The sequence below is a fragment of the Camponotus vicinus genome, unplaced genomic scaffold (genome assembly GCF_025532165.1).
Source record: "Camponotus vicinus isolate PSW18456_S1 unplaced genomic scaffold, iyCamVici1.0 SCAF_10, whole genome shotgun sequence".
In the NCBI taxonomy this organism is placed as follows: domain Eukaryota; kingdom Metazoa; phylum Arthropoda; class Insecta; order Hymenoptera; family Formicidae; genus Camponotus; species Camponotus vicinus.
The window spans coordinates 18,228,869-18,242,621 of record NW_028141946.1 but is presented as its reverse complement, the minus strand read 5'-3'; the positions used below and the strand labels follow the sequence as shown (position 1 = coordinate 18,242,621).

At 37.0% G+C, this 13,753-nt stretch overlaps 1 long non-coding RNA gene across 1 annotated transcript in view; it reads left to right on the top strand.

Moving 5' to 3' along the window:
• LOC145960321 (uncharacterized) overlaps window positions 1–13,642 on the top strand; it is a 114,682-nt gene extending 101,040 nt beyond the window's left edge. Inside the window, exon 3 of the long non-coding RNA XR_014435324.1 lies at window positions 13,177–13,642. This is a non-coding gene — a long non-coding RNA (uncharacterized LOC145960321). The remainder of the gene's footprint in view (window positions 1–13,176) is intronic.
• The last annotated feature ends 111 nt before the right edge of the window (window positions 13,643–13,753 follow it).

Genomic DNA, 13,753 nt, shown 5'->3' with positions numbered 1-13,753 from the left:
GTTTTTCATTAAACCCGAGAAACGTCGGGTGAGAAATCGCGATATCGCACGTTGCGTCCCTCGCGTAACAGGTGCATTCTTCTTAATTGTATCTTTCCTGCGTCTTGAATCTGTAAAACGAAACGAGTGGAAGAAGAAGGAAGAAGAAGGAAGATGAAAAACGCACGCGTAGGAAGAAGTTTATAATAGCAATACGAATAAAAACGTTAACAATTGTGTATTAAATAAAGGAAATTTTCCCTTTAATTCGCAGGCAATTTACGCAACAAACAGATACGACATATAAATTATTTCAAAAAAGTTTTATTATTATAATTCTTATTAAAAGTATTTCGAATATATTTCGATATATTTAATATATTTAATATACTTTATATATATAATATCTATTAAAAGTATTTCGAATAGACAGATAAAGGTAACGAAAGCGACATTGACAAATTTTTATCCCCTCGTATGATTTTAAGGAATTACGAGGTCGTTCTTTCGTTCGTGTACCGTTAAAAACAGGCTTACGATTAGCCTTCTCCTGTAATTTGAATATAGATTCGCAGGAAGAAAGCGAGAGAATGAAAGAGAGAAAAGGAGAGAACATAGAGAGAGAAAGAGAGAGAGAGAAATCTAAAGGAGCCACGATATACGTCGTATATATAGATGGTCTATCGTGAAAGATCATGGTGTGTAGAATGGAATATCCTATCGGAGGCTGCTAATCGAGGCTTACAAGCTAATAATAATACTAATTATATTAAGCAAGACATTAGTAACTCGACAAATCCGTCGAACACTGATATTACGTTCTGTTGGAGGATTAGAGATATAAATGCCCAAAATAGATATCTTTCGTATAATGCAGTTAAATCAAAGTTGTATTTAAATATGGAAAATTGTGTAATGTCAAAAATTTAATTTTTAAAAATGCACGCTATTTATACAAATTATTCAATAATTGATTGTTTAATCTAAAAAGTCAGTTACTGTGAATTAGATAAATTTAGATTTCTTTTTCAAATTTCAATTATTAGGTAATTATTTCAATTTTTATTTTATTTGACAAATATTTATTTTATTTAGAGATTAAATTTTATTAAATTTATTTTATTAAATTTATTTAAATTTCAATCTTTAGATAATTATTTTAATTTTTATTCGATTCAGATTTGAATAATTATTGAATAATTATTGTAGGAAAGAAATTCCTTTTGCAATAGCTTAAAATATCGGAAAATTCTGATTCGCTCTTCAGAACCTGAACTGTAGCTGCGAGTCTGGCGATATATTAGCGCGATTTTCTTGTCTCGGACGGAGACGGTGCGAGCGTAGCGTTTCTGGCACCTTTTGCCTGCCTATGCATTCCGATTGTTGGGTGTGAATCGGTGGCACGTACGCTTAGCATCGCGCGATAGATCGATTCGCAATGTCCAATGGAGGAGAAACTACTGTTACATGGAAAAATACACCAATTCTCGGATAAATGTGAAGCGTGCAAAAATAAAGTGGCGATGGAGCATAATCGCTGACGTGACAATAAATACATCAGCCTGTGCTCTTAATAAATATAAAGAAAGGAATTCGGAGCATCAACGACCTTTGAGTTATTAAGGGCACCTTATTCATCGATTATTCTTCGCAGATATTTAGGATCAAAAATACACGTTCACCAGAAAATGTAATGTTTAAATTCGTAGAGCTTTTGGAGATACAAAGATAGCAAGGGCCAAACAAATTTTCTTCAAAAGGAAGATCGTCTTCTCCAGAGATATTCTGTATAATGCATCAGAGACAGTGCGATAACATCTGGCGCATACAATTATTACAGCGAATAGAAATGTCCTCCAAAAGACGAACATTTGAAGTCTCCCGATGGTGAAGATCATCTCCTCTCGTACATAAACCTAGCATATAATGTGCCGCGCGCTTGGCCGTTTCTGACGGCTCATGACCGTTCGTGCATTCCGATTGGTGGGTGTGTAAATATGTAGCTATATAGCCACTAGTGCGTTAAAGTTCGTCCATCGCATCTCGCGGTGAAACTGATGGACGATAAGAAGGAACGGGAAAATTTTTACGGCATTTTAAAAACAAATTTCACCGCGAAAGGCAATTGAATGAAATGAACGGACATGATGTGCAAGAAAATATATATATATATATATATATATATATATATATATATATATATATATATATATATATATATATAATATAAAATAGTAATAAAATAAAATAAAATAAAATAATTAAGAATAAATAAATAATAAAATAAAGTAATAAAATTAAATTTAAAGTGAAAGCGCATAAGAAATATATTAAAAAACTAAATATATAACTGTAATAATTAAATAAAAAAATTATTAAGAATATAAATAAATAATATTATAAATATATAAAATAAAAAAATTATATGCTCTTATAAAATACAGGAATGAAAAAAATATATTAAAATGAAAAATATAAATAATATAAAATAAAATAAAATTATATTAAAAATATAAATGAATATATAAATAATATAAAATAATAAAATGTACATGCTTAGTGTAGAATAAAACAAAGAGAAAGGAACGAGAGAAGGAAAGATAATTAAAGTAATGTAGTAAAATTAAATGTAAAATAAAGATGCATGTTAAAATGAAAAAATAAATCTACGAAAAATATAAAATTGCATAAAATTCCACAAAAGGCTATGCGTTACCGGAAACGAAAAGTGAGCGGTGTGCCCTTTTTCACGATGACAAAGGGATTTTCGTAACGGGCACGGCACCGCTAAGACGAATTTGTCGGACGTGTTGCGGATTGAGTGAGACGACACCAGTCCCATTTGCATATGCGCGAGATCGTTCGATTCATCGCGTCAATCGCGTCCGCGTAAAAAAAAACATTATTAGCATAAACGAACTCCTTCGCCATCATACGCGCAACATGCATCCGACACCAACTGTTTCGTAACGTCGCTTCAATTCCGCGTAATGCCTTGTGTTTTCATTCTTCGCGACGTGGCAGATGATGCTATGCGTTAAAAAAAAATGTTGAAGAAAGAAAACTATTATTAGACAAATAATAAAGATTTATATTTTTGAGACTTTTGATTATTTTTCCTTTAGAGATCTTTATTTTGGGATAAATATTATATAATGGAAATGTATAATATAAATGTACTTATTAATTATTTATTAATACTTACTATTATACTTAATTATTAAATATTTAATATCATTTTATACAACACAGAATATTGCAACAATATTATTAATATTATTGTAACATTGCCACAATATTGTTACAATGTTTTGTGCTGTATGGGATGTTATATATTAGAAAGAGAAATTTTATTCAAAAGACGAAACGATATAAAATATAAAATATCTCTGTAACTTTGTCTATTGAACTTTTCTTCCGACAGCAAAAAATCTTATTGTTCGAAACTTTTGGAGATTTCAAAGATTACCTTCATACATATATCAGATTCTATCCATGACGCAGATTGGAAATCTAATTTCTTTTCATCTGAATTCATATGAATGAAGAAGACATATATCAATCTCTTTTCTCCTTTCGAAAGGTACAAAGTAGATGGAAAAAAATTGAACTTTCGCGATTAAAATTTATTTGGAATTTAAATTTCTATAGGCGTGCCGCGAGAAACAAATGCCAAGCTTGTCGGCATCGCGCGTGCATGTCACGATATTTTCGGTACGACTGTCATATCATGACTTTATTGCTGTCAAGAAAAGAGATCGAGTCGCTCTAATGTATAAAATATCGATTGTATAAAATATGTAAATATTGCGCAATCATGAATGTACGATAAAATAACGGAAATTTTCGCGTTTAAATTTCACTCTCTTGTATTCAAAGTCGAATAGGCTAAAGAATAGCCGAGCACTCGAGCAAGATTATTATTATTATTATTATTATTTGGTTCGTCTAATATGTCGATCGAAATAATGGAATAAAATTCAATAAAAGTACACAAGAAATAAATTAAAATAAAAAATATAAATAATAAATTAAAATAAATAATATAAAATAATAAAATGAAAAAATCTACATGTTTATCATATAGAAGTGAAGAAGAGAGAGAGAGAGAGAAAGTTAAAATAATATAAAATAAAATAAAATAAAATAAAATTTAAAATAAAAATACGCAAGAAATATATTAAAATAAATTTGCGAAAAATATAAATCTACGAAATATAAAAATTAAAGAATCCATCCATCTCTCTTTTTTTTAATTGCTATTCTACGCCAAAGATGTAGGTAAAATGTGAGGAATATTTCATTTCGAGAAAATGAAAAGGAAGCGGCATCGTTTTCTCTAATTGAGTCATTCTTCGAGAGCTCCAAGTTCCGTAGACATCTAAAACTAGAGGCTAGCAACAGCGATCTCTCTCCCCCCTCTCCCCCCGATGGCTCGAGGTTTGACGACGATATTTTCGGCGCGAACTGTTATTTTGACTTTTACGGCCGCAGGCTCCGGAGGAAGAACATTATCGGTGACATTTGTCCGCGCCGGACAAAACATGCTCCGGTCCGGTAGGATGACCCTAACGCCGCGCCTTTTGTCGAGCGAAAGGCACCCAGCCGACCCCGACGTGTCTTTGTCATTATATAACGCCATTGTGGCCGCACTTGCCCGGCGTGGAAGTCGACTATGCCTTTGCATATTATTAAAATGACGATGATTGTCATTTTTGTCCCCCCCTCCTCCTCCTCGTTCCCTCGCCTTCCTCCTCGCCCACCCTGTCGGTGTGCCCGGCCGCTTATTTATACGCATACACACGTGCGCATATGTGTACGTGTTATACACGTGTGCAACCTTCTCCGTTCGTGGGCCCGTCCGTCCGTCCGTCCGTCCGTCCGTCTCTCCGTCTCTCTCCCACTCGTTCGCAGACAGACTCAGGAATTCCTCCTCGTCCCGTTCACCCTCTTCTTTCTCTCGGTCTTGCTCATCGTCGGCTTTACTCCTACGTCCCTCTCGGCGTGTCACACTCTCCCTCGATCCGCCTCTCACTCGCTCTCCGCGGCGTCTTTTCAGCGCGCGCGGAGGAAAAGCCCGCGCTTTCGTCTCTCTCTCTCTCTCTCTCTGCTCGCCGAGACGACGTCGACAATAATCGTAACTTTCGTTGGCGATGATGCACAAAACGATCGGCTGTTAGAAGCGAGCGGGATGAGGCGACACCCGCGAATCATGTTTCATTCAGTTTCTCCAAGAGCCGCGAGTTTTCTCACTCGAGTGACGTAACTACTATTTTCGACGAGCTCGAGGGAAGTAGGTGAATTTGATTAAAAGTCAAGTTCTGTTGTGAATTTAATTCAATTTTGTCATAAATGAAGTAAAAAACGAAAAGTTTAATATACGCAATTAGAAAAAGTATCACTGACAGTCATAGAGAGGTGTAAGAAAATCATTTTTCTTTTAATAGAAAACAAATTGGGGTTTTTTGATTATTTTTTAAAAATATAATATTGTATATTTTTTTATATTTTTTATTAATTGTAATAAAAAATTAAAATTCTTATATTTTTTTAATTCGAAAAATTATCTAAATTATATTGTCAATATATATATATATGATATATTTTAATCGCAAAAATCTCATTAATCCATTCCAATTATTTTCAAAGAAAAATAAATTAAAACTATAAGAATTTTAGTTTTTTGTTATATTAAAATAGCGATTATAAAATATGTTTTTAAAAATTACCATTAATGTTTTTATATCTGTAAAATAAAGAATTTATTTAAGTTCAATTTTGGAGAATTTATTTAATTAAGAGAATTAATAATAATAATATTTAAAATAGTGGTGATTCAAATCTATAATCTAAAAAATAAAAAAATCAACTTACAATCTAATAAACAAATTATAAAAATATTAAATATCTGAAAAAAAAAACAAAATTTGAAATAAATGACTTGTTTTTTTTTTTACGGAAACCCGTTTTGATAAGACACTTTGTTTTTTCCTATTTATACATCTATTTATATACAAATATGTTACTTCCAGTTAATTTCGTACAGGTGTAAAAAGTAATGAGAGGTTTACATGTACGAGGAGACAAAAATTATTTTTTGAGAACGCTCTCGAGTGGAAAAGAGACAACAGTCGCGAACGGTAATTCACCGTTGATAAAAGGAACATTCGTCGAATGCAAATACGCGTCCTTAATAGTCGTCGGTTCGATGATTCGTCGCCGGCCGACGGAAATTCATTGATAGAGCGGACCGGGACGTCGTGACGCAACTCCACGATTCTTTTCGACGTGGACGTCTCTTCCATCGGTAAATTCGATACACCTGTGTGCCAATTGTTTTGACATGTGTCCCCATTGTACAGCCTTTCCTGACGCAGACACACATTCACGCGCGAGGACCCATTCGACCTCTCCTTCTCGCGCGTCACAACTATGCGGGTCGTACAGTCCGAGATCGAAAAAAAAAGAGAAGCAACAAAAGAAAAGAAAGAAAGAGAGGCGAGGATGCGGATTTTCCCTCTCTCTCTTCATCATCGCTGAAGAAAATAAAAAAAAGAGGAGAAGAAAGAATCGGAGCAGGGGGGCAAAAATAGAGGGATCGGCGACGGATGATTCAATTTTCTGATTAGATCGTGCGTATAACGGTGTGCCGAACTTCTCGACCTTGCTCGACGATTTGCCAATGCTCTCCATGTCCCGTGGTATCGTCGATGTGCGTCATAACCGTGGTACAGGTCGCACGAGAAGGCGGTCTCGCGGCGCGAACTTTTTGGGCGCGTCTGCAACGACGTTCCGGGGACAGGATATAGGTTGTACGAGCCACGGCGGAGAAAGTTATGGCTTTTCTATTGTCTCGCGCGGGTGCTTCGACCTGGTCGATGGTCGCCGTTGAATGAAGCGACGAGGACGTGGAATGCAACGGTGTTTCTCGATGTCAAAGAAAGCTCGTTAAAAAATCCTGCGCTCAATTATATCCTCTGTTTGGCTTAGGTATTTAAATTTACGACGGAAAGATTGCAGATAATTGTATCCCGGAAAAGGCCGTTCAAACGAGAAAAATAAGGGAATTTTATTCATTTTTTCTCCTCTTCCAAAAAAATTTTAAATAGTCGAATTTTCGTCGAAAAATTATTATTATCGTTGTATAAGAATATTAAGGAATTAATCTCGAGAAATTAGTTGCTACCAGTATTTAATATTATTTGAGAATTTTAATTTCGGCAAATATAATTTTATTTAATTTTTGGAATCGTGAAAAACGATCTTTGACGATTCTTTTTATTCGTGCGTCAAAGACTTTACGAATTGTTACCTTTCGTTCAGAATGGCTACTATTACGACGCAGGTCGTTCTCCAAATCGATCTGGTGTCCTCCTTTTTTTTCTTGCTGCCACGACTGTACAGGTGGTCAGTTGCCCCGACGAGGCAACCCGCATTGTATGGGACAGGTGAGGGCCAATGAGATAAATTCGATCTGACCCTCATGACCAGAGAGTACATTAAAACGTATAATTATGCAAATCGCTGACGTGAAGGCAGGAGGAAGATTGCACAAATATGTCTTTGCGCGAAAACTCTTATCAATAAAATGCGGATAATGTTTTGTTTCTTCAAAGAAGCTTTTCCGAGAGACACACAACGCGATCTTTAAATTCTAGATATTTAAAACTATGTATCCAGTCAATAAAAAGCTCAGATATACCTTATTGAGGTAAATTGATTAATTTAATGGAAGATTTAAATTATAATGAAGATTGTGTGTTTTAAGTCAAAGAAGCTTTCCCGACACAATAATATCAATTAAATCCTAAGGATATTTAAAACTGCATCGAGATTTTATCGAGGTAAAACAATCTTTAAATTAATCGATGATTAAATAATCAATTAATTTAAGAATTTAAATTAATCAATGATTAAATAACTTGATTAATTTAATAGAATATTTAAATTCTAATGCAGATTGTGTGCGTTTTAAATCAAAGAAGCTTTTTTGACACAATAATACTTAAATTCTAGGCATTTAAAATTGCATCGAGTTAAAGAGATCTTATCCAGGTAAAATAATCTTTAAGTTAATCAATTTAATTTAATGGAATATTTAAATTAATCAATGGTTAAATTATTATTTCATTTAATGGAATATCGTGAAACAAAGTCGGGCAGCTAGAATAACATGTGCGTAAAGATGCGCGCGGGTCAGATAAAGGTGCGGATAAGGAATAGGGCCAAGACGACCGACCGGGGGTGCGGATACAATACGTCTGGTAGATGCGAACCTGATCCAGAGGAGAGGAGGGCGAAACGGGCCGGGTCGGACGATCCTAATCTCTTCTCTCCGGTTCGGGACCACGGCCGAAAATTCAATTAAACTTTTGATATACGGGCGAGGCGCGCCCGCCGCGAACGCGGCTGTGTAAACGAAAATTTCGCAAGCTTCACGTACTTTCCTTGGCCGATTCGACCGCCCGATGGGATCATCCGCAAACGCGTTGCCGGTCGACTCCTAAAACGATTAAGCCGCGGCGAGTCGTTCACCGAGGGCATCATCGTGAACCTAACGTTCGCCCCGACGCGGCTCGGTTTCCAGCTTTTCTGAATTTCCGTCCCTCGAGCGATGCACAATGTACGTTTGCTTCAAGTGTCTGCACCCAGTTCTTTCTTTTTTTAATTAATTTAATTTTTCTTACATTAACTCGATTTTTAATTTTCTACTCTTTATTTAATTATTTTTAATTGTCATATCTTTTTTTCATTTTCCTATTTTTAAAGAAATTTCCATTTCGAATCCCTCTTCTCTCCAGTTATATATTTATACATCTTGGATTTTTAGTTATTTTTTTAAACAATAGAAATGTTTCGAAAAGTTATTTTGTTTAGAAAAGTTTATATAATTTATATGTGACTTGAACAAAAATTTTTTAATTATTTGTTTTAATATTGTCCATAAAAATTTTATTTTTTAAATGGAATAAAAGATTAAAATATATAAGAAATATATAAAAAATATATTAAAAAATATATAAAATACTATAACGAAATCTTAATTTTTTTACGACCACAACCAATGTTATTGATATAATATTGTACCAACAAACAATCATTTTTGCACATTATCGAATTTGTCACGAAATCTTGCGCACGAAAAAATTAAGGTACACAATACATTCGTATAATTTTCTTGGATCTTCCATTTTCACCGCATATTTCATAATGGCTGCTTCTTCCATCATTTCCGTTATATTATTCTTCCCAGTAGGATATACATTGTGATGGGCGAGCTTCTCGGACTAAGCAGGAGCGACTGGAGGAATTAGGGAAGATTCGATGTCACCGGGAAATTTATCTCGTGCGATTTGCCGGATCTGGAATCGCTCGCAATGTTCCGAACGCCCGGGGCGCCGAGGCTCGCTTCCGCCGCGAGGATATCGCCGATTGTCTCCTCGTTCCTTTCGATTTTTTCCCTCCTCTTTTTGTCGGGGGGACGCGCGGGGAGAGCGTGATTTGTGTAGGGAGCATTTGTAGGGGGGACTTTTTTTTTGTTCACCGTCGCTCATTCGGATCCGGGATTCAATTCTAAATTGAGATCGCGTGTTTAGGCTGCGGGGGATTACGGGGAGGAAGAGGACCGAGAAAGACTCGCTAAGGATATCGTTGATGATTATTAATTCAGAATGTTGGCGCGATTCCTCCTGTCGCCGATCTATCTTTAATTATGGAGAACTGTTATTCGGTTTTATCGCCGGTTATAAGATTATGTTAATTTCGATCGACAAACATGATATCTCCACTCGGTGTTTTTTTTACTCAGTGTCAATTACGATTATAGGATAGATAGATGAGCAGCTGTCAATCACGAAGCAACAATCAATTTTAATATTCTGATTTATGCATTATATAAAAAGAGATGTCCTATATTTACCAAAAATACAATAATCCCCTTTTAGAATAATAATCGAGCTTGTTGATGACGTAAGCTTAGAATCACAACATCTTAATAATAAATAATTTAGCATTTTATTCTTCTCGAAGCCTTTCCATGAATTTACTTAGAATCATAAATTATTTTTTTGTCTAAAATTTTCTCTCTACTCGGTATCAATTACGATTAAATAAAAGAGCAGATAAACTGTCAATCACAAGTGCCAATCAATTTTAATCTTCTTCTGATTTATTGATTGTACGAAAATATATATTCTGCATTTATGAAAAATATAATAATTTTTTTTAGAATAATAATAAATCTTTAAAATGTATAAGTAAATAATTTTGCACTTTATAATTTTCGAGCTCTTTTTTAATAAATTTGTCTCTCTTTCTGTTTAAAAGTGAAAGAATATTTTCGGACTTGCATACTTTTTCCCAAAGTTTCTTCGTTTGTCGCGACGATTGCAGCTTCGGGGAAGCCGAAAGAAGCGGGCGCTAGGACAGTGGCGTCTATTTTTACTCAACCCACGACGTAACTGTCCAGCTGCGGGTCTCCTCGCGGTCCGATCGTGTTCGAGAAACGCCACGAATCCGGAGCCGACTACGCTTCGCCTTTCAGCCAAGAAAGGGGCCAGGATGTTCGCGGCGCTTCGTTCCGGGTCCTAAGGAAAAGAAGAAAAAAAAAAGAAAGAAATCGGACTGGCCGATCCGAGGAAACGGCCATAATCAGAATCGGCGAAATCGGCGCGCGTTGAATGAGAAATGCGTTCGTCATCCCTGGCCGGGGACCTCCTGTCACCTCGCGCGGAGCTCTTTCTCGGACGGAATCGTCCATCATAGGCAAATATGACAAGCCGGGTAGCCCTCCCCCCACAAAGGGGATCGGTACCGTGAAAAATCTGGCAGAACTGACGCTGCAGATTCGGACCAATCTCGCAATCGACCGGGGCCACAGGCCGGTGAGGTAACAGGCCGAAGAGAATCCGCCCGAGGGAAAGGAGCCCGAGGAGAAAGGGCCCGAAGGAGAGGGCCCTCTCTCTTTTAACGTGCGGGGGTCTCTCTGTTGGATCGCGCGATGCAACTGGACGCCTTCGAAATCGTTGCGTGCCGTTGAATCGTTTGCGATCTTTCCGCTTGAAATGAAATCTATCTATTCCCGTTAAAGCGTACAGGCAACGTGATGCAAGAGCCACACGTTGTGTGAAAGAAAATTTATGCGACGCGCAGCAATTTTCTGCGGATGATGGCCTTACGTATAATTACTTGGAATAAATTGATTATATCATAATAAAAAAAATCTTACAATATTTAAAAACAAAAGTCTTTATTGAAGATGAGATTCTCTTAAACGATCTAAAGAGAAGCGAGCTTTTTGAAATTGGGCGACGCTGCATATCTGAAATTGTCGACGAGAGAAGAGCTTTCTTGGAGGGAGGGGAGGAGGGGAAGAGAAAGAAATTATTTCTTTTTTCCGTCTTGCCGGCTATTTTTGCGCAGTCTTGCGCCCAAGGAGTTACTGACCTCTGGCCAGCGAATCGCCTATTTTTAAACGCCCGAAAAATGCATAGCCTCCCTTCCGAAAGAAGTCGAGAAAACGAAGAGAGAGAGAACTATATTTTATTATACAGTAATGAGAAAGAAAGAGAGAGGTTGTTTCGTCCGTCGTCGATATTCTTGACAATATTTATTTTGAAAAGAGAGAGAGAGAGACGATCTCGTGTCCCGGTCAAGAAAGCTTTCTGTTCTCCTCGAGTGTTTTACGAATACCGTAAAATCCCTTCTTCAAGGAGGTGTCCGATATCCATCCTAAAGATTGTGATAAAACAGGAACGAGGAAAAAATGCGAGTAACAGACGCGCGCTCGAGAATCATCATAAAGTCGTACGCTCCAAGATCTTTGAAGGTTTTTTCAAATTTTCTGATCAAATTAACACCGGCTTCTCTTTTATTACAAACGTATCCGTTTTCTTAAAATAGCATTGACGTAAGAATATCTTGCGTAGCACGAACTTTTGGATGCAAGGAGAGTATTTTTATAGACAACGAATGAAGAAGTAAATAAATAAACGATCGCTAAACGCGCGGACGAGAGCGATTTAATCGCGCGATTGCTTGGCAGAGTCAAGTCAAAAGTCGTCGGCAAGCGCTTTGAAAGGCTCTCCCGGAAACGCCCGGGCGAGACTGACCGATCTACCTGTTCGGGTGCATCCTAGGGATTCCGGTGGCTCGCCAATTTAAAAGTAATTTTCTCGAATCCTTTTTAAAAAAAAAGGAGGCCAGCCAAATCACGTCTTCCCACGGTTGGTCAGCTGGCCTGCGTCCAGAAGCGCCGAGATCTCCTCTCTATCCCTAGCCCTTCCCGCTACGTTTTCTCTCTCTCTTTTACTTTCCTCCGGTCTCTCTTTTTTATGAATTTCGATTTTTCTACCTGGGATCTATCCGAGATCCAGGATAGTGCGCGAGATCTTTTACAGTTACGCGAAAAGATTCCCGCGCGAGATACGAAAAAAAGGACTCTCTTATCGTCTTACAATTTTTTCGAAACTTATTCTCGACGCGTTACATTTATTAATTAAATTAAATATTTGATTATAAAATTTTATCTATAAAAATATATTGCTATCAAAATTCATCTTTTTCTAAAGAAAAAAAAGAACGTTTCTTATATATTTAAATTAAACGTATTTCAATTGCACACTATAAATTAACGATTGTTATAAAAATTATTATATAAAATAATTTTACTTTATTTCTGTAAAAATTACTAAAATAAATTCATATGTGTTTTCTTTAAATTTATAATTGCATTTGATACAATATAATTTGAGAAATGACTCTGCGATAGATCTTGAATCGTGGAGCTTTATAAAATCATGCAAATACAACAGAATCTTGCAGGAGCATCCGACTGAGGAAGGAGAGAAAAAAGGAGAGGCCGATCACCCACAGCTGTGCGGAGTCAATTTTTCGAAAATTGACGCGGCTCGTCACCGGAGACGCTAATGCGAGAGATCGAGAGCGATCGAGCCGCCAAGGTAACGAGAAGAATGGCTGCTCGATCGTATAATCGATCTCGATGAATGGCCGAAATTCGATCAAAGGGGGCGATCGGCCATGTTGGACGGCGAGGAAGGACAGGGTCCTCACTCGGGAAAATTTTCAAGAACACACGTGGTTTGCGTCGTCCCCGGCATCCCCCTCTCCCCTCCCCTCGCTATTCCAGCTCTTTTTTTTTCACGGATTGCTTTTTATGTACCTCCTCCCTTTTTTCAGGGCCCTAGGATTTTTTTCTTACCCCTTGGCTGGCCATCTGCCACTACGGAAGGGGCGGCCAAGATGCATAGGACCTGCGGGGAGGGGTTGAGGCTAAAGAAGACGAAGAAGGATGCGCGTACAGTGAGACGGCAGACGAGAGATGATCTATCCAACGTGAAACGGAGGATGCACCTGGGAGGGAAGAGGATGGATGGAGAACAGAGAGAAAATCGAGGGAGCCCATCATCCGGGGGTAATGGCTTAAGGCCCAGTTTAAGATCTCAGCTAGTAGCTCTATAGTTCTGAGGGACGAGATTCACATCCACGAGAATCGATTCGATGATGCTGACGCGGCCTGCGGCTAAAAAGTGGTCCAGAGAGCATGATTATCCCGAAGAAGAATGGGACGGCCAATGCGCGTAAATCGTACTCAATTAAAAAAGTGTTGATCATAACACCATTTAAATTACAAAAACTGATGTAAATAAAGGAGAATCTCTATACTTAATAGTTTTAGTCAAATTATATCCAATTCTAATTGAATAAACAACGCGCTTTTCGAAACATCGATGTAGAATACAAAGGAAAAAAAAAC